General features: G+C 41.0%; 1 long non-coding RNA gene across 1 annotated transcript in view; it reads right to left on the reverse strand.

The window, feature by feature from the left end:
• Nucleotides 1-75: 75 nt before the first annotated feature.
• Nucleotides 76-20512, reverse strand: part of LOC125762015 (uncharacterized) — a 30196-nt gene continuing 9759 nt past the window's right edge. The window contains exons 2-3 of the long non-coding RNA XR_007418156.1: nt 13368-13492; nt 76-4917 (exon numbers count right to left, since the gene is read on the reverse strand). This is a non-coding gene — a long non-coding RNA (uncharacterized LOC125762015). The remainder of the gene's footprint in view (nt 4918-13367; nt 13493-20512) is intronic.

Consider the following 20512-nt stretch of genomic DNA (forward strand, 5'->3'; position numbering starts at 1 on the left):
AAATTTATTGCATTAATTAACAACCAATTAATGTATTCAAAAACTTATTTACCTTTCAAATTTACTTTTCCTAGTGAATCCTTCTAATTACCATTTTTAGTAAAATGTGATTTTGTATTATCATGCGTTTTTAATTGAGTTAATAACTTAGCTTGAACATATGTACAGTTTGTGAAATTTGTATCAATTTTGTCCTTTTCATAGTCTGTTGTATAGTCCTTTTTAGATCTTGTCTTTCTTACCTAATGCTTGAAATTAGGTAAATTACACTACGCATAACTAAAGCCCAACATATGCAAGGTTCCTGAAGTTCTCTATTATTTATCAAGACTTGATTGAACAATTTATAAAAAAAAACTCCCTTCCATTAATTCTCCCGTCTAACATTATAACTTACACAAATGTTTTGAAAGCATTCGATTAAAATGTATTAAAAATTTAAATTTATAGCATACAATCGAAACGCATGCAACAGACGAACCGGACGAGAACATCAATACCGATTGGCCATAAAATAATGAAACATTCAAGCCCTGCACTGGCAACGAGGCTACTTTGACGAAGACGTCAATCTTCCCGTCAAGCAGCGCCTCGGCATCCGAATCATAACATAAACCGATATACAGCTTATGCTCAAACACTCCAACCGACCGGGTGAAGATTAGGGCACGCAAAGTGCTCCCGTAAATGTTACGCCAATGTTCTAATCTGTCAATAAAACCTTCGTCCGAAAAGTTTTGATGGGATTTGGATAGCACCGCACGATAGCCCGGAAAACTTTGTCCGCTACGCCTCGCCCCGGGGGAAAAGTGAACCATCGAAATGAATGGTAAGGAAGTGAGGATACGCAACTCGAGGTTGATGGAAGGTTCATCTAGCCTAAATATGACTTTATCTTATCCAGAGCTTCTTCGGCATGGTAAAAACCGATTTCTCCAAGACAAATTTTAACGACCGACCGGGTTTTTGGATCGGACCAGCGAGATAGTTTGTTTGTTTGAAACGCATTTCCCTGTTTCGAATTGTTGATGGAGCGCTTCACTTTTCCCAACTCGACTGGCCGGGTAAAGTTTCGTGCAAACTTAAGGGGTTAGCAAAATAATCCTTTGCCAAAAAGGCCCAACCGTTGGTCGCTCAATCGGATTGACTTCACACCGTGCGCTAAGATAAACGGAAATCCGAAGCCAACAACCATTGAGCGGACTGTGTTTGCTTAGGCACTGAGGCAACCATTTTCCTTGGCCGTTCGCTAGCAAACTTATGCTACGCAAGGGATCCGTTTCCAAAACGCAGGTTAAAATGAAGAAATAAACTCACAACTGCAAACGCCCGAGTTTAAAAACCTCCCCTGAAGTTGAATTGCGGGACGCAACATTTCTGCAAAAGTACCGAACACCGGACACCGAGAAACCAACACAAAACGAATGTCACACCATTGCTAGCGGCCATAACGTGCCATAAAATCCAGGGTTGGATGGTTTTTCGCGAATTTCCCTGAGGAAGCGAGTCAGGAAACGATCGTACTGGTAAGCTGAAAGTCTTTATTATTATTGCTTTGTTCCACGCAAGGACGCGCGAAATCGGAACGCTTGGCCATCGACGATTGGTGGTAACGGTAAGGTTGATGGGGGTTGGAATGAAGCAAAACCAATGAATGCCACCAGAAATGGGAAGGAAAGAAATGGACATCCTTTTTCCCGTAGCTGGGCTATGATTGTCTGTCAGCTTTCTGCTCCGATTCGGTTCGGTATGCATTCGAGGACATCCGACCAAAACGGATAGTTGCAACAACAAGCAGAAAAAAACAAAACCAAACAAAAAAAACAAATGAACTGCATTTGTGCTCCATGGCATGGTAACATAACCGCAACAATGAATGTGCACAGTATCCGTGTAGGGGTGTGAGAGGGATGGGCCCCCGGGGGGGTGAAATGGCGATGGCTTCTGCCGATGACTGTCAGCTTTCCGGAACAAACCGGACCGTTCGACTATGTTTACTCACACGCATCAACGGATTTCGGCTCGGTTTAATTGCTTTGGGATTTCCTGCCCCACAATACGTGAAACGGAAGGGTTGGTCGATCCTTTGCGGTGTGACCATTTGCGACTGTTTGCAGCAAGTGCCTTTCCGTACTTTGGTGTATATGTATGTGGTATTTATGTGTTTGTGTGAACCCTACGTTGGGTGATTCGAGATGACGTTGCCTTTTGAACTGTACACGAAACTAGCTCTTTTGCTAGAGTTTTCCCTTTGGTGAAAAATATTTGCTTTCTCTCTCTCTCTCTCTCTCTCGCTCTCTCTATCTCTCTATCTCTCTCTCTTTCTCTCCTTTTCTTTATCCCTTTCAGTCAATTTTTCGCTCCTACTCTGGTTTACTACTTTCGAATTAAAAACAAAAAACAAAAAGATTTCCCAATAAAGAGTGAAACAAAACAAACGTTTGGCGAAATTTTGTGAAGCCCTTGCAGTAGTCATCAGCAAAACGAGTCAAACACAGAGAAGGTTGTGTTCGGTGAATAGAAATATGTTGGTATTTGCTAGCAATGGCGATGCGGTGTAGTGCGGTTGTGCAATCAGAAAATTGAAGCTGTATTTCTTTCCGCCCGACTGCTTCGACAAATGCCACTTGACTCAACATGGCATCGGCAAGCAGCTCCAAAGAGAGAGAAAGAGAGAGAAAGAGAGAGGGTTGGGTTTTGATGACTAAATAAAGCTTTAAGAATTCCGTTGCATGTGCGTTTGCCTCGGTTAGTCGGAACGGTTGTATGCATCACACGCAATGCATGGGTACCGCAATTTGGAAAGAGAATTTAAATATATATATTTTTTGTGAGCTTAAAATTGAAAGAGAATCCACCACACAATTGCGGCACCAGCAACGTTCCTGACAAATTGTTTTAGCAACGCCATGAATACAAATAAATGGTCCAATTCATTAACGGGGTGTTTTGAGATTTATTTCCCATGTTTTGATTGATTTTTTAAATAACTGGATTTTGGTTCAAATTTAGAAGGCGAAGAAAAATTTATTTGCATAAAAAGTAAAATCATATCATACAAATATTAGTATCAAATGGTGCTAATCCCTTCTGAATTTGGTATGTAAGCTTCCTTAATTATACGTCAGCGTGGCAACGATTCACATCAACACCATTTGTTGATTTTGTGCTGATTTTCCACCCATGAGATTTTTAGGTTTGCGTTCATGTTTTTTTTTGCTTCTCACTTTTCCACTGCACACCATAATGGATGACCCTTAATAGAGCCATCAAAATCTAGCAGTGAGCGTATTTTTTTGTTGTTTGCTCTATTGGCCTTTCATTAGATTCATTTAACGGTCGGCTAGCCGAAAGCGATCGAATTTTATGGGTTTCCTTTCAATTTTCCGTTGTGACCCTCGCTCGGGTAGTACGATTTACTGGAGTGTTTTATTTTTATTGTTGCACACTTATTTTGCTTTTAGCTGCAAATTCTGTACAGTGAAAGTAACGCTCGTCTGTTTGGTTTTGAGCGCTAAGCCATTTGTTTTTCATGGCCGACGCACTTTTTGGGAATGGAACAAAACCCCAATTTCAAATGGGCTCTCACATTGGCGAAAGACCTAAAATGGGAGTATTTCTATTACCAACAAAAACCCGGTTTTAACGACGATACTATTTGTATGCTACATCTCCGCTCATCGTTTTTCACAGGGTGGAAGGTATTTTCTACGGTACTTAAAACCCTACCAACCCATGGGCAAAAAAAGCGAACGTTTTACGAGAAATGCTAAAGTGTATCGTTATCTCGCACTAAGAGATGGATTTTCTACACCACCCGGTACTCGGTTCGGAAAGCAATCATTACGATTTTCCTACTGTGCAACAAATCAAGCTTTTGTGGGTGTAAATTTCTACCAAAACTCCCTCTTTCCCTTGTTCGAGTGGGATCCATTAACGATGTGAAAGAAGAAAAAAATAGAAATCCTCTATCTCGGCTTGGAAGTATCGCGACTAATTTATATCGCAAAACCGTAACAACAGCCGAGCAAAAGAATTTACGGTCATTAATTATGCGCAGGATAATTTATCAAAAAACGATAGCATAAAAGTAGCTCGTTTCATAGTCCACCTTTGACCAAACCGAATGGTACGTTAACGCAGCCCACTCGGTGAAACGATTTTCACCTGAAGTAAAAGGTCGATGAAAAGATATTTCATTTTTCTCATTTTTTATCCTGAATCCACCCCATGAAATTGATGGTAATGGTGAATAGCGTCCTTACGTTTCGAGAACTACTCAAGTCTGATGCTAAGCGGAAGCGGAACATACCAACGGGACAAAAAAACTAGAAAGCCAGTTGGCAAATTAAAAACATCCACAACTGACTTATTGCTTTTGCAGTCCTAAGAAGCAATCAAACATTAATTCTCCCTTTCTGCTGCATTACCTGGCCCCTTAATGAAACTGGCTCGGATGGAAACGACGGAAGGGTGAGTTTTAGAAAATTCCCTTTTTCCTTTTGATGTTAAACGACAAACGTTTCGTCCTTAGTTTCATTGAAATAGCACAGCAAAAGGCATTCGACAGCAGCAACGGAATGAATCACAAATCAAAACTCCTTCCAGTACACAAACGGAACGCAACGGAACAACCGATCGATTAGTCGTCAATTTAATTGGTCTCAAAGCTATGGAAAGGATTCCGCAGCAGGTTGGAAGATTAAAGAGCAAGAAAAGCTTAAGCGCTTTGAACTTTGCTTGGGATAAAGAATTTTTGGTTGCCATCGGTAACGAAAGAAGCGCATTACGGGCCAGAAAAGCTTTTTCACATCTAACCGATGATGTTTCAATATTGGTTGGAAATAGCATTTAAATTTACCTCAATTAGTTACACAGCACGTGCAGGTCTGGCTTCTTATCCTCAGGATTATAAATCTGTAATGAAAGCAAGATGAAAAGATATGAAAAAAACGTATCTTTTATTAATGGAAAATTTATTACATTACTTATCAATGTTTGGCAATGTAATAATTAACTACTTTAGATGAATCAAACATTCAGAAAGATCATTAACTAACTAAAAATGCTATAATGACCTATATTAAATCACTGTTAGTATAAGCTGTAAAAGCTCAATTAGGTTCTTTAAAACAAGGGTACAATTTCCCAACACAATTTTAATGTAACTCACCGAAACTTCACTTCAAACAATCTGCTTGCTAAATCTTATTCGCAAAATCCCTCCAAACATACTTCAATCAAGATGCACAGCACTCTAGAAACACTGCTGAAAGACACCTTCAAGAAGTTACTCAACAACCCCGTCTTTCTATCCACTTCCCGGTGCTGTTCCCTTTTAACCCATCCGTGACCGAGTGGATCTTTTGTTGTTTGAGACTTGCTTTATCAAAGCCTTTTCTTTCTGCCAGCCACAACTCGTCCACTTCATTCCTTGCTATTCTACAAAACCAAGCTAAAGAACCATTCGTTTCTAGTTTGACAAGTTTGTTCATTTAATTACAATAGTTGAAAGTCCGGCACGGACTTCGAAGGCAATGACGAAGAAGGGGCCCCTAAAAACAGCAGACGCTTTCCTTTTGACGAGGGTCGTTCGATGGCTAGCAGGCCGGAAAAACCCGAACAGAATTTCGCAACAACTTTTCGCACGCAGCGAGATGAACTCCAGATGGTCCCTATAACGGGCGGACGGACCCCAGCACAACTCGGACCACTTGTCAAAGTGGTCCGAGAGTCGTGGGTAAAGTGTTAAGTCATCGCAAAGTTTAACGCCTTCCGGGCTTTGGATTTCTTCCGTGCTTCGCATGTAGAAATGTGGGCTGGAGCAGGGATGGCAGATATTAAGCAACAATTTGGCCACCATCTTGCAGCAGCAGCGCACACGCACACGCTGCGTTGATGGACTGATGATGAAATAGAATCACGAATTCTAGCGTGAAACGTGACCGTGATTCATAATCATGAATTCGCGCCTCTCAGCAACCCCAAAAACACATACCAATGTTCCCTATCGTTTGGTGTCAGCAAACCATGGTTGCTGCCTGATTGACGACCACCTTCACCTCTGAGGAGAACAACGGGTGGAATGATATGAATAATTGCTACGAATGTTTGTGGGTTTTTTGAGGGATGTGTGAAAAAGGTTGACAGGTGCTGATCGCGATAAGTTTTACCCCGCTGGGGGGTCGTGTTGGATGGATGGATGCGGTAGACCGTTGAAGGTGACGAAATTCGTACGAACCCATCACAATAGGTGGAACCGTCAGGGGATTTCAAAGGATCTCCGTAGAAATGTTCTTATTTACATCGCTGTGTGGCTAACGGATGTGAATGGTTTGTCCCCATTGGGGAAGTATCGTGTGTGTTGGATTTGACGGCTTTAAATAAGCTTCCATTTGTGCTTAAAAGGGATTCGAAATTTTCAGAAAAATCAACCTTAATCGAATCGATTCGGTGTAGGGAAAAAGGATTAGTATCCTTTTCCTGACCGGGAGTCTACAAAATCCAGTTACAATCTCGAAATAAACCCCCACGAGACCTTTTCCAATAACAATCCACTTAAAGCCGCCCAGTTTAACTGATGCCTCATTTAACTAAATCTGACTCGGAAAAGCTAAACCAATGTTTAGCTTGCGAACGCTGTTTGCTGTCCTGTTTCTAAACGTATAGCTCTCTCTCTCTCTCACTCTTGACGCACAAACATTATACGCTCCTGCACCGAGTTTTTCCTCCGTCCGATTTTTCCTGCCCACTTTTATTGGACCGTAAATCAAAAAGAAAAGGAAATTATTTACGGCAGTTTAGCGTAAAACGGTTCAGCCCGGGTGGTCGGTTGGTGGATTTTCCACGTTACCAATTTGCCATTCATAAAACTTTAGCACACCCGAGAGGTGGACATACCCTTGCCTTTTCCGGTCATGCTCTGTGTTTTTTTCCACGCTGAAGCTTTTCCTGCAACATTGCTTACCACACCAGACCACACTTTCAGTACCAAGTTCCCTTTGCTTGGAAAACAGGGAAAGCAGCGAGGCAACTAATTTCATTGTTTTCCTCCAGTTTTTCCTTTGGCCAGTGCGCTTTGGCTGGTGTCGAAAGAACAAGGTAAGCCCACCAGGATTGACCTTTTATGCCGTGTTATTACACCGAGCTAAGATAGGATTACACAAAAGGAACCGAGAACCAAAAGCCTCTTGCACGGAACACCCATTTTGGGGAAGATCCTTTCGGACGAAATTCGTTGATGTTACTGCTGCTGCTCGCCTGGCGGCTACGGCCTGGGTACGGTCTGACCCGTACCATTTGTTTTAGATGCTCGGTCGGTCCGTTTTGCTGCGTGCATCCATGTATGTGTGCATTTTATTTACGTCGTTACGGTGCTTTCACTCCGTGCGTCCGTCACGGTCACCATGCGCTCGTAACGTTGCTGGGGTAAAATAATCACTATTTATCTTAATTTAATTAAATTAAAAGCTCTCAGTAGGCTCGATTCCCTCTTCCCAAACGAGGAAGGCAAAGCCGTCCGTTCAGGGTGGGGTAGCTTTCGTGCCGGCAAGGATTAATCTTTGCTCTACGGGCTCCCGTGTCAGGGATGTTTCAGGGCGAGTTTTCCCGGCAGACAAGATGCTGAACGTGGCCATTTAATTATGGAATGGTGCACACTGCGGGCAAAGCGGCGGAAGCGTACCGAGTATCAAACGCCCAGAATAAGAGCTCCGGGTTTGTGAAAGGAGAGATTCGTCGTTACCTTTTTGCCCTTTTTTCAATGGGTATAGCATAAGTAAGCCCCAAGACTGATGGTTGAGATAAGCTTGATATTAAAAATCAAACCACACCCCGCTCCTGAGAGGGTACCCGCCCAAGCGAACCGTTGTCAGAATATTTTACGGAGGTAGCATAAAACATCAGTCAAAACAAAGATATTCAACCGATGTAATGCTGATTTTCATCGTAAATTAAAATCATATTAATGACAGGTTTTAAGAAATCATTAATTGAAGATTTCAGGCTAATTGATTCGTACAACAAAGTAAAACTTGAAGTGAATTTTTGTCCAGAAATAATGAGAATTGTTGACGGTTGCTTGAAACATGCAATAAATACATGTAAATACCCTTGAAGCACATTAAACATGCGACTGGTAATCGGTCGCTATCGGTCAAATTAATGTGTAACAACACGATTCATTTACACAAAACACCTAGTGGTCTTTGACAACGGCAGGACCATTACTTCGTTTCCGCTCGTTCGTGTGGAAAGGATAATTGATCGTCGGCTCGCAATATATCAATTAGCACGCAACGTGCTTTCCGTATTCCTGGGAGAGCTTGGCCGTTTTGTTGTTGAGAAATTTCTTCCTCAGAGTTGTGATTTGGAACACTTTCATGGGGCAACTGAGGATGTTAAGTGCGCGGGTTGATAACCTCGAATGCAACATATTTTTCCTCTTTGTTTCTTTTACTATGAACTGATATTTTCTTGTATAATTACAGAAGATGTGAAATGATTGTTACGGCTTCAAGTATTTCGTGAAAATTATCATTATTTTAAAGCAGAATCTACATTAAAATCTTCATTTAAAACTTCCATTTTAAAATTAATTTTAAAATTTAAGGTAATTTAAAATTTACCAGTTTTAGATAAATCATTTTATTGATCTTGGTTCGTCAAGCTTTATTAACGCTTTATTCATTGAATATTACGCAACTATTCTATGTTCGTGCTATTCATTCGATAGGACTCATTCATTCGTTAAATTTGATTGAGAAACACTCTATAAAACCCATTCCCATCACAGTTGCAAACTGTGGCTCGATATTCTATAATCGCTGATTGAATCGATTCCGTTAGTATGGCACTAAACTTATTAATTGAATCATAAAACAAACAGCTGGTAAGCGTTTACCGTACGGTATCGTGCTCTTAGTACGCGCGAAGAAAAGTGCACTCGAGAGCGAGAACGACATGCCGACGGCTAACCAACAGCTACAGCTCTTAAAAAGTATCCCTGCCTAGCGCTGAACGATGTTATTCAATGAAAAACTCGTTAATGTTATTAAAATATTAAACACAAGTGGTGCGGTCGTCCGTGGAATGAATAGAACCGAGTGAAAAACCACCCCCAGCCCCGAGAACCATTTCCGCCGGGTGGTTGTTACCCAATTTTCCTCGCCACCAAAGAAACACAAAAGGCGGTCGGCAAAGTTCTTGATTCATTAAGTATGCTGCCAGCACATAACCCCGACACGCCGATACCCGGGCGTTTGTAGCGACGATCACTTCACCGCACAACTCTGCCAGCAGTGGGAAGTTTTTCCCCACAGCCTCCAGAAAATGGGGTGGGGAATTTTCCCGCACAAAACTTTTCACTCAGGTGACCATTCACGCCCGTACACTCTCGCGTGGGACAGTTTCCGTGGTAGATGGATAAGGTGTGATCGACTTCCTGACCACGGAAGAGAAACCATCCCATCACTCCGGCCGCTCTACCATGTCTGCAGTTACTTCACAACTCTCTGCAGCTCATCCTGTGTGTTCTTCATACAATCTTTTCTATCATTTTCTCGATTTTTCCCTCCCATTCTGTCTCTTGGCTGGGTGAGGTGGTAGCTGGGGTGGAAAATATGTAATTTTGATAATTGTATTTTACGAGGTAATTTATATTCATAACTCTTAAATGATGGAAGGAAAAACTTGCCCCAAAGGCATCGTTCGCCGGCAAAGGAGCTCAATCATTCCCGGCCAAGCTCAATGTTTCTCTGGTGGAATAAGATTTTGTCTCGCAGGAAACTTTTCCCTTCAACAGAAACTGTTTCCAGGCGGAATTGGCTACGGAATAGCGAACGTTCCGCGTCCTCACGTTTACGATGACATCGAAAACTTGTCGCAACAGTCGTAAAGCACGCGAAGTTAATGTTACAGCCAATTTCAGTGTTACATTTACGAACACTGCTGGATGGCTGAGTGTGTTGGTGAAGCTTTTTTTTTCATTGACATGCACAGTTTTCCACCATTCCACTTCGTTCTACACTAATCAACGCGATCCATCCGTTGTTTGCAGACAGGGAAGAGAGCAAAAGAAGAAGAGTCAAAATGATGATATCGTAGCCGCTCTAGTTTGAAGTGCTTACCGGCCGGTTTTTAGCCACCAATATGACATACGAAAGGCTTGTAAAATTTTATCATTTTCCTACGATCACTTTACGATAACGTTTATGGTTGGTAAACGCGATGCTAAAAGGCATCAAGCTTCGACTTTGGCTTAATTAACGGCACTGCATCCGTGTGCTGGCGGATGCTTTTATACTGCCTTCAATTAGGTAATGTAACATGCGAGATTGGTTATCAAAAATGTTTTAGTTTTACTGCGCTTGGTTTATGGGTTTTGCTGTACAGAGGATCGTATACTGCTGCTTACACTTTGAGTGTGCTTCTAAATTTATCTAAAAGAAGAAAAGCGTAAAAAGGTTTCAATTTTAAAACCATGAAAGTTTACCTTGGTGAAATGATTCAATTTTGAAATGTTTTTGTAACTTATTTAAAAAGTATCTCTCTTGATTGACCTTTCGGCGATTGGTTTGTTTGAATTAATACACAAAAATTCGTTATCCCAAACAAAAATTATCATAATATTTTTCCGAGGAACGGTAAAACATCTCAACAAATGTCTCCATCTGAAAACAGCATCCCTGCTTAATATTCACTAGCCAAAGCATTATAAAAATGGTTCGAAGCTACAAAATTAGGGACTTGCATAAATCTTACCCAATTTCTCAGAATCAACCTATGCCGAACGGACCGGTATAGCTATTTATGTGACCCTTATCATTCGCCTATTCCGGAGACAGATGACATCGGATGGGTTGCTTATTTGGAATTTTGCTGCCATACCCACGCAAAACAGACGGCACAGCATCAGTGCAATGATGCACACCGAAATGTGGAACTGAATTGGAAATCAGGAGTGGAATAAAAAAAAAACAAGATCGTTCCAGATCGTAGAACCTTCTTACTCCCAAGCATGAGTTAAATTATGCATACAACTTGTGAACTAAGCACACTATTGGAACGGTTTGTCCAGGTCCGGGGGACCTGATGGCTGTAGCTTTGCGACCAAATGGATCGGTGTCGTTTGTATAAGGCGCAATATCAGGAAGAATTTGTACAGATGCTGAACGTGCATATCTTACCGTCACGACAAGCGCAACGGTCATTGGACTGACGTTATTTATTTACTTCAAAGCCGTGTACTGTGTTTACCTATACTGTGAAAAAGAATTCAGGTGAAGTTTTGCTATAGCAAGGAAAAATAAACCAGCACATGGGTCAGTCTTGTAGAACGGTACTGAGAATAAGTATACAAAACAACATGAAAAGAATTCCATACTGCATTTTAAAATGGAACGCTTCAACTACTCACTGATGGAAGCGATTGATATAATAGTCGAGACGTAAATGTTTTATTAGGTTTGCAATGGTTGAGCCAATAAAATATTGTATAAGATGCCTTCAATATCGTTTGGAATTGCTATTTCCGTTCATCTCCACGAATATTTAAGCCTTTTTCTGACCATCCTAATATTCCAATGGAGACAATATGGAAATACGTGTTTTTAGTTATCTGTATAATTTGGCACATTTAACCAGGCAGTACAATGCGAACAACAGATTCAAGCTTACACTGATAACTGCACGAAATAATCAGTTTAATTTAACTAATTTACTTGGGGAATAAATGGAATAAATTATACGAATTGGTTTTGTTTGTTTCGATCATATATTTAATTATAATAGTTGCATTTTATAGTAACCTTCACTTGATCAACTAAACGTATCATTGATATTTCGTAACAAGTCCAAATATGTTAAACTTTTAAATTAAAAAATAAATATAATAAATAATAAATCTTGATTTTAGTATAGCAATTTATTAGCAATAATTTATAATTTATTTATAGCAATTGACTTAAAGCATTCCAAGAATTTTATAAGGCGATGTTTAATAGTTAGGTATCAAGTTATTATTCAACCTTCCCAAACCGAATCATCATCACCACCAAAAACCCTTCGACAGATCATGGTTGAGAGTCTTCCGGATGCAAAAGTAACCGTGGAGTCACCTTCGGTCAATTGACGATGGGTTTGGTAGAACCACCAACTGTCTTCAGACCAGCGAAACAAATTTTATCTGATGCGTCTTCGGCTTGCTCAGTATGCTCCCAGGTAGAGACCCTGGAGCAGAAATTTGCATTGTGTCCTAGGGTATCTTATCCGTGGAGCATACTATTGCAAAAAATGGCAGTCATCGTTCCGGAGAATTCCCTAAACTTCCAATCACTCCTCTTACCTGTCCTAAGTGACATTAGTTCAAGTAAGAGGACTCTCATCCTACGATTGTTTGGAAACTATGTCATCCACATTGTTGGAAACAACAATGTTGTGATTGATATAACAATCCTTAAATGTTCTTTGTAATCCCTTTACGTCATCCCTTCATATTTTCCATACATTTCCATATATGAAAGATGTAAAGGAAAGCAATAAACCTATTAACGCTAGTTAATATTATACTAGATATTATTCAACTAGATGACAGCGGTGTTGCAAATCTTATCAATATGTCATTCAGCTGGCTTTTTTCTATAAAATTTCCTTCATCTTTTTGCTTCAGCTCGGCATCAATTTTCACTGCAATATTTGCAACGAATGCTTGAAATCAATCCCGCTATTGCTAATAAGCTTTCACGGGTTTTGTTTTTCTTTTCAGCTTCAGGCAATTGCAATTGATGAGAATAGAGAAAGAAAAAAATAGTCGACATAATGTGGAAAGGAGAAGTCTGATATAACCCCCCCCCCCCCCGCCCCCCTCCTTATCTACTCTGTTTTATGATTCACAGAAACAGCAGTTCGTTAGAGCACTGAAGAGTTGGCTGCCGTGAATTTTCATGTTTTATCAACGAACCTGCGGAATGGATTGGCACGGGTTTCGGTGTTCATCATACTCTTCGGCCATAGTATCGCCTGGCTGGAATCGATACCGACCACAAAAATAGATCCAAACCGTCGGCAAGCAAACAAAAGCACTGCCGTACAACCAATCCGATCGTGAAATGCAGGTTGATGCACTACTGCAGCTTCCGGACGCATTTCGGTACGGAACGGAATATCATCCATTGGCAGATATGCAGGTGGAAATTCATAATCCGTTCGGAATTGATTTGATGTTGCGCTTATCCCCCTCCCAAAGGCCCGATACGGGCTGCTGGTGGATGCTGATGAGCTGCGGTTTATGCATCGTACTGTCGATTTGCAGACGGATTATCGCAATCGACTGAAATCGCGAGAAGCTTCTGCACAGGACGGATATTTACCTGGGTGAAACAGTACCACGGCACGCGACTCATTCGCATCCCAGTGAAGTGGCGCTTTCGATGGTTTTCCGAGCTGTTGCTCCCATGATGAGTGGCGGTGAGCTGACTGAAGGGTGCAGCCATTTCTGCAAAAGGACACGGAAATGAAAACATCATTTGATGAGTACGGCATGTGTGATTATCAAAATTAGAAACAGAGGGAGCTAGATTTCGGATTCAAACTGTTTGGTATTTCATTATCATAGCTGGTCATTGGTTCATAATGTGATGAATGAGCAAGCAACCTAATCAAATGCTCTTTCAGTACAGTATTTGTGGACAAAGCCTTGCGTAAGCTTTAACACATGGGGAAATATGGGAACTTGTCTAGAGATTAATTCATATATGAATAAAATGTTTAATAATCGCTATGAGATTATTTAATGAAAAAAAAAATCATTTCAGAAACTAAGTTTATTTAACGTGAAATATATTAAATCTTTTTTTCAAATCTTTCACTGTGACAAGACTTGATGCTGTGAGTCATAGAACGCAAATCAAAATCAGGCTCGTATTGACAGAGATTATTGTAAAAGCTTTCCACCTAACAGCACAGTATACCAAAAAAGAAAACACGCCTCAATCTTATCTCCTGTTGGCCTCATTTCGTGCGCCATTTACACGTATTCTTTTCTTTTCGCGTGCTTTTATGACGCAACGAGCAAGGGGTTTCTTTCTACCTTTCTGCTTCTGGTACACATTTCCAGTTTACTGTACACTCCTTTTACGTACAAACCACCTTTCAGAGCTAGTTTTCTATTCACTGCAATGTTTCATTATGCAACCAACATTTTCAAACCGCTTCGTGGTTGCGCTACACGAACCCAAGCAGTAGCAGAAGTAGTGTTATCATCATCTGCAGCAGCATTAGGGCTTAGCAATTTCTTTCAACACCTGTTCGAAAATTACCGCACAAAAGCAACACAGAAATGACACCAAATACCCACCCACCTACCCATTCGAAGTAGCACCGAACACACCGGGGGAAAAAAAGGGTAAAAGATGTAAATGAACCCAGCAGCAACCACAACGCCATGTCACATGACACTTTGGAAAGCAATATCTGGGACAGTTTCTAGCACATCACGTCGCACAGAAACAGTGTCGCCTCTTTGCCAGGATATGCTCATTGGAGTTTACGTAAAGAAAAGCACTCCACACTCCGATGCTAATAAGGGGGTAGGTGGGAGGGAAAATAACACCCGAAGACGACTCCCTCCTCCATGGAGCAAGTTTGCACAACCTTCTCCGTTGTTCTGCTTCGACTTCTTGACTTTCGACATTGAAAGTGGATGCACATCAACCGGCGCTCGTCGCTTCACCGTCCTAATCGACATCGTTTTGTTTGCGAAAAACTTTTTTTTTTGCTGAAAATGGTTGCAATTTGACGTCAGCAAAGCATACGCACATACACAGCACAGTGGCGTAGTAACGGCAAATGATCACGACTCTTGAAGTTCCGAATGAGTTTGATCCAAAAACGGGGAAAAACCCTCCCGTTGTTGTAGAATCGTAAGATGAACAAACGAGCGTATAGCAAATCCCACTGCAGTAGAACACTGAACCTTCCTTGGGTAAGGGTTTTCTTCGTGTGAACAGCTCCTTTCCTTGTGCCAGCATTCTTCAACGGGAGTGTAAGAAAACAGTTCAACCATACCTGTGACATGGTACACGTCTTGGATGTTTGGTGTAATACAAACAGGCAAAAACACGCTACACGAACATGGAGATGATGATGCGTTTTTCTGGTGAACACTTTTCGAATATGTAAGCACTTGGAAAACGGTACGGCACCAGCAAGGAAGCTTATTCATATGTAAGATTTCTCTCCACAGGTAAGGCTATTGCGCTCGCTTCCATATGACTCACTGAAGCGTCACCATGGCGAGTGCGGGTTTCTCTTCACACCATCTTCCTTAGCTACGATAGCCTCGTTAACAAGCAGGTTGGGCTTACACGTGAAAGTGAAATGTCGCTCGCCGTTCACAAGCACAAGAAAGGAAAATCTCTGCGGACCCATATTAAAAGCCAAACGAATCGGAAGAAGAGTTTGTCCATACGTGTGTGTGTGTGTGTTCCTGTGAAAAGCAGCAGTTAAAGGAAAAAGTTTTCTCTTTTGACGTTTTGGTCGCATATGCCAACCATCCTGCTGTCCTACCCTTACTGTTCTCGCTTCATCAGACCATTCATACCATACCCGGCCCATTTCGGCCCAAAACGTGAAGTGCATGCCTTTTTCCACCCGATTATCCTTTTTACGCCGGTAGCGATCGTTGCATACAGCTGTTGCCATGAAGGACACTCACTTACACTACAAGCATGAAACGTTACACCGGTGACGATGGTGACGATGGGTCTTGGGCGGTGGAAGGTGGAATCTTTCAATTTTCATCACACCATTCATCGTCGGGGTTCGTTTTTGATGGCGGATCGGGATGGTGGCGATGGGTTTGCGATGGGAGCAAGAATTCTTTTGACTTTTGCTTTTGCCAACGTTGTCCCGCCTCAAATAGCGGTTCATTCTCACAGTTCGGTCTCCCCCCGTCCGGGTTATACTTCGAGATGAGATGAGATTCACCATACACTGCACACCATATGGTGAACATTAGAGTAGTTACCCGGGGCGGGGGAAAAAATAGAACAAGAAGAGAAGAAAAAACAACTATGGCACGATGGATCTTTCTTTTCATGCGCGATTGCTATCCACTCCACCGGCTAAAGCCAGCTACAAACCTTGTGGTGTGCGGTGCGAATGTAAGGATGTCCACTTTTTCCTTTTATTCAGCCTGCATGCAGTGAGTGTCCTTACATGGCCGCACCGTGTGACGTTCGTGCTCGCCTAGCTGCTGTAGTTCGGTTGTAGTACATTCGCCTGAATAATGTCCCTATTTATGGACGCCCATGTTTGTCCTTTTATACCAGACTAAGTTAGTATGTAAGAGACAGAAAGTGTATGCCCGAGAGAGGGTAAAAAGGGGAGAATGATAAGGAGAGGGAGTGGGTGAGAATGTTATGAAACAGACCATCCCCTCGCTTCATAACAAAACCATACGAGGCCATTCAAAAAGGATCCAAGCACGTCATTAATATAAATCAGTGCTTATCCAGTCCGTCCCGGTTATGGAGCATATCTTTTCAGTTCGCACCAGCTGGACACACACACACATATATTCAATGCCATTCCCGGTCGGCAGCTATGTTTGCTGGAACGGAACAATATGCCAAATGAGCGCTGGGCTTCGGTCGCACAATGGTCCATTGGCCATAGAGAGAAGTTTTGTGCTTCGATCAAAAGAGTAATCCCGGAAAGAGTTCGCAAATCAGGCCAAGCAAACGCTTTTAAAGTGAATATTTGCAAAGGGAGTTATTTAAACAGCGTTCAATAAGCTGACGACCGCGCTGATAGAATTCCATTTATCGTTGGTAAATGTTAACATTGTTCATATCATACAAATGTTAACATTATGCAATTTGTTGGAAAATTTTAGCTTGCAAATGTAGCTGATATGCTAATTTTAAATTATTTATTTAAGCTTTTGTGTTTCTTGGAACTTTAATAAAAAAATTAAAAATAACATTTTAACTAACTACTTTAGTAAAGTGGACATTGTACAACATTCCTAAGATAGAAATATAACTAACAAGGATCAAAAATGCAATTTATGCAAAAAGAGTTCAAAATTTATCACGCTTTAATTGACAAATTTTTTTTTATTTGAGTGGTTTATTTCAAGAACTATTCGAATATCCTCCAACTTAAAATTGATGATTAGTTTATTATCAGTTTGTTAGAAAATTTCTTACTTCAGAAAATTTTACGTTGAAAAACATTTTGTTAGCCAAAAACGGTTTAGCAGATATGGCTCGTAGGTGTACCAAAATATTGGTCTTTACTCGCCTTTTATGATCTACGGGATTTATTCTTTATTTTATTCTTTCTATATTTTATTCTTATTTCCCTTATCTTTTTACTTTGTGTCAGATCTTTGGGACCTTATCTCACTAAAAAGGTTCCAACAAATTGTTTGCATAAATATCACAAAAAAAAATTGCATTCACTTACCATTGACTATTGATAATGCTTTAATAATAATATAAATAAAAAAGAAATAAAAGTTTGCAAGCTAACTCAAGTTAAGTTGTAAGCTAAAAGTATTGAACATTTTCCTACTTATTTGTTTTCAAAACTATTGACAGAATCTCTTGACAGACTCTTGTCAGGTTGAAACAATCAAAATTTTAATAAAGGTAATAAACAAGAAATCTGTTAAATAATCGTATAAATTATTATTATACCACTTCTACTTGATTGAAGAAAAACTAAAAAATAAATTAAACCACATTTACCAAAGCACTTAAGTTTTCCAACTCACCAAAAACCGCAAATGCACTCGACATGATTATTTCCCTCAAGTAACCGCTGTGTGTGTGTGTGCAATGTTTTAAATTTAAATTTCATCGATTTAAAACCCCGTCTCGAATGCTTCCATTTCTTGCACAAGGCACGTGATTGCTCCAGGGAGCGGCAACAGAATTTATCGTAACAAATTAAATTTTATCTCACCTTTAACTTTGGCGTACACGTTTTGCTTTCAAGTTTAATTCCTGGCAGAAGCATTCCCGGTGGGTGGGAGCGTAAAAGCGAAGGTACACTCTTGAGGCCCGTTGAGTGCCCAGGAAGCGGTCTCGGTTTATTTTATTTCTGTGTTCTACGTCTTTTTTTGTTGTTGTTGTTTACTTCTTTTTCTCAGAATGTACGGAATGTAAGTGCTCGCACTACATTGGCCACCTGCACTTACACTGAAACGTGCACACACAGACACATCTGTACCTCGGGCACACTCGGGGTTTGGTTGACTGTTCTGGGCACGGGGAAAATGTTATCCAACTTTTAGCCGTACAGGCCATCCTGTATGAAAAGCCTGTTCTTCATGGCCTGCACATACCAGCATATCTGTTTCCACATACTTCAACTCAAGAGAAGGATAACGAAACACACAATCCAACGCGCGCACACACACACACTTGTAAAGGGCAAAGAAACGGAAGGAAAACCTACCACAGCGCACCGAATTGCCCCAAAGGAATCTCATACCTCCAAGAGCGAAAGGACGTAATCAGAGGGCACCGAATGTTGCCTTTTTTTGTTCAAACCTTGCTCTCTGCCACTCCCTTGCTGTTCCCAACATATCTTGCCTGTGGTTTGTTTGTATACCTGCGTTTGTATGTGTGTCCGTGTAAGGACGGGAATCATAAACATTTCTCTTTTTATCGCGTCGAGATTCCCGGAGCCTGCCAGAAGGCAAACACATTCCTACTGTAAAAATGGAACAAGCAAACGAAAAAAAACCAAAACCTACGGTCCTGAAAACTTCACGAACGACCCTCATTCGGAAGTCGGTCCCGGAAAACCGTTTGCCTTAATTGTTAACTGCCCGCGGGGAACCCAAGCCAAACACCGTCAGAAGGAAGTGAAGCAAAATGGCGAACGATGGCAACCAAACCGTCGGTGCAAAGGTTTCACTGATGAGCCTACCTGCTGCTCGCCTTCCCCTGGCCATAACTTTGAGGTGAGAGCGGACTATCAAGAATGAAAAATACATTTCCTGGACCGGTTGATGAAACGAGGGCACAATTTTACACGTGGCACAACAGACTCACAGGTAGTGGCACTTCACGGGCTCCATCACATCCACATTAGGGGAGGTTGAAAAACACTTGCTCCAACGCGGAAACCGAAACCCGCTTCGTTTGACATTGCTTACGTGGAACCCCACCCGTAAGACCACGCGCCGGGAATATGAAATTACTTCAAATAATTCGAAATTAAAACACTGTGCAGTAAAGAACCGATGCCGTTGGGAGGTGATGTTTCCGAATGGAGTACATGGAGATTGTATTAGAGGAACGGGCCGTAATCGACTCGCTCAATCAGTTGCGCTTAGGGAAATGAACAACCCGAACAGCTTAGCTAGAGATTCCTTCATCATAATCAAAGAGGAAGTGTTAAAGGATTACGTAGAAATGTTTTTTTTTTTTCAAATAAAACTTTCCAGTTTGCATACTTTTGCACATTGATAAGAGATGGAATGGAGATGAGTGCTTCATTAACAGCCGCAGCGGTGTAGTCGCACGATGTAACTTTTTCGTTACGAATTGTGCAGTGGAACGTGCAAATTGCATCAAGCAGACACTTGTGTGATAAAACCAGTTGAAAGTTGAAATATAAAACTGCGTTAACAAGAGACATAAGAGCGAAGATTTTTTTTATTTTAAAATAAGTAAAACCCACGTTACATAATACACGGGGAGAGAAGAAAAACAAACGCTCACACGGTCGTACAAAATACGATTTTAACTTTCTCGTGCCGAGGGATTCTCTCTTGGTATAAAGTAATCAACGATCGCTTTTAGAACGCCATGTTTGATTTTTTTCTTATAAACCTTTACTGTTCACATGTGAAATTGTGTGAATTGGAGTTTGCTATTTTTCACTAACGGTTTGAAGTGAGTTAAACAAAAAAAAGTTTATTTCACCAACTGTTTAATGTTGTTCGTCAAGTGAAAGCATGCTTTTGAAACGATCGTGTGCGTTTTGTAAAATAGGGATTTTATAGGGGGTGGCCCGGTGGTGCATGTGATAAACGGCGCCAGTCCACACGACCGGACTGGGTTCAAATCCCATCCGGACCGTCCCCCGTAGCAAGGACTGACTATCCAGCTACGTGGTAAAAATAAGTCTAGTAAGCAAGAAATGGCCGGCGTGACCTGTAAGGTCGTTAAAGCCAAGAAGAGAGGGAAAAGGAGATTTTATACCAAATCCTATATTTGCCCGTAACATAGATGAATGAGTTTTACAAATTTAAATGCTCTATTAACAGTAGGATGTGTAAGCTTCACATATAATATTTTCTTCGTGATAAAAAACGAAGAAAACCCGAACTACTCAAAAATACACATCGAACAAAATTCATGATTTTAAAAGATTTTTGAAGGCTTTTGAAAGATAGGAATGATAGAATTATTGAAAAAATCATTTTATTTTATTAGGAAGCATAAGCTAAAATGTAATAAAACTGGCAGAAAATCCATAACCGAACTTTATA

Source organism: Anopheles funestus, chromosome 2RL, assembly GCF_943734845.2.
Source record: "Anopheles funestus chromosome 2RL, idAnoFuneDA-416_04, whole genome shotgun sequence".
Classification (NCBI taxonomy): Eukaryota; Metazoa; Arthropoda; class Insecta; order Diptera; family Culicidae; genus Anopheles; species Anopheles funestus.